The sequence below is a fragment of the Mus caroli genome, unplaced genomic scaffold (assembly GCF_900094665.2).
Source record: "Mus caroli unplaced genomic scaffold, CAROLI_EIJ_v1.1 scaffold_13214_1, whole genome shotgun sequence".
Classification (NCBI taxonomy): Eukaryota; Metazoa; Chordata; class Mammalia; order Rodentia; family Muridae; genus Mus; species Mus caroli.
Window position 1 is genome coordinate 19,200 of NW_018389895.1, and position 1,807 is coordinate 21,006.

Genomic DNA, 1,807 nt, shown 5'->3' on the forward strand with positions numbered 1-1,807 from the left:
AAGAAAGAAAGAAAGAAAGAGAGAGAAAAGAAAAGAAAGAAAGAGAAGAAAAGAAAAGAAAAGAAAAGAAAAATGATGGGAAAAAAGAAAGGAAAGGAAGTATGGAGGAAAGGGAAAGAGAGAGAAAGAGACAGAGAGAGAAAGAGAGAGAGATCTCAAATATAAAATGTTAAAAAGGATAAAAAAATATTGGCATGGTCAAAATACTGCTATGTATCCATATTCCAAGCTGCTCTGAGGACTGCAGGTTGGGCATGGTGACACAGACCTTTAATTCCACTCTCTCAGACACATGGGGATCTCTAAAAGGTTCTGGCCCACTTCATCTACTCAGGAGTTCCAGGCCAGCTGGGTTACACAGTGAAGACCATCTCAAACACACAGCAAATAAACAACATTTAGGGGGCTAAGACAATCTAATAATCTCTTAGCCCAAAATTTTGGGACTAGAACAAAACTCTCACCTCATCTCTTAAAACAAACAGATGTCTATGGGGATAAAGTGATCATGATGGCTATTCTTTTTTCAATGTGATTACATCAGGAATTAAGGAAGAGCTAAAAGAGAGGGCACACCTGTTTGGGAGTTTTGATTAATGTGACATGGGAAGATCCACCTCTAATCAAATCTTGAAGCAGGCAGGTAGACACACACCTTTAATCTGAATCTTGCCTAAGGAGGACCCACCTCTAATCTGGGCCACACCTTATTCTGGAAGCCTACACAAAGACATGCAAGAGGAAGTGTTTGCTCATTGTCTGCTTGCTCTCACCTTGCTAGGAAGTCCATTCCTTCTCTGGGATCCCAGCATCTCTCCTGAAGACCAGTTGAGACCTCCAGCCTTGTGGACTAAGTGGATTCACAAATTTTCCATCCATAGAACACCATTGGAATAGCCAGACCCAAGCTTGTAAGTCACTCAAATAAATCCCCTTTCTATATATAGAGATTCATTCTGTAAGTTCTGCTTCTCTAGAGATCCCTGGCTGATATAGTGATGATGGTTTTCATTTAGAAGTTTTAGAAGAAAGATACTTCTTTCAAAAATTTTTCTCTCAGGTGGACAGAGTGTCCAAAGTGTTTTATCTGGGGACTCAGTAGAGGGAGGCAAAAACATCTATGATTCTGAGGGAGGCCAGCCTAAGCTATGTATCACATTCTAGGCTTCATAATGTGACAAGGTTTTGAAGGAAAAAAAAAAAAAAAAAGAAAAAGAAACAAAACGAAATGTTCTGTCATCTCCACCACAAAAGACAGTGAGATGAATCAGAATGAGGCCCAATTAGTTTCATTCTAAAGGAGTTGATGGTTGAGCCCAATGTCTTAAACACTAAGTTCCTGTTTCAAAATGCCTTCCCACATTTAATATAATATCCATACATTTTATTCTTTTTCTGTAAGTCCTTCACAGAGGGATCCAGGTGTGTCTCAATCACAGAGTACTTGCTTGGCACTTTGTAGCCCTGGGTTAGATGCCCAGCAATAAACACAATTAGCAGTTGTCTGTCTTTGTGATTCTCCTCTACATGACAGTCTCGGTTGCCCTGTCTGTTGCAGTAATAGAATCTTGTAAACTGTGACCACTTTTGGCTTTAGTTTTTGTTCGTTTGTTTTTTTCTTTATTTTTGTTTTTCCTAGCTAATGGGAGAAGTTTAGAAACGGTTTACTGAGTCATTAGGTGTCAGAATATTTCATCTAAACACTTTGGAGGCAGAGGCAGGCAGATCTCTCAGGTGGAGGCAATCACTGCTCTCCAGAGAGTTCAAGAACAGCTATCTCAGACAAATAAACTAAAGAATCCAACGG

At 39.6% G+C, this 1,807-nt stretch overlaps 1 pseudogene; it reads left to right on the forward strand.

Annotated features, from left to right (window-relative positions):
- The window catches only part of LOC110288359, a 6,429-nt pseudogene extending 4,786 nt beyond the window's left edge, over positions 1-1,643 (forward strand).
- The last annotated feature ends 164 nt before the right edge of the window (positions 1,644-1,807 follow it).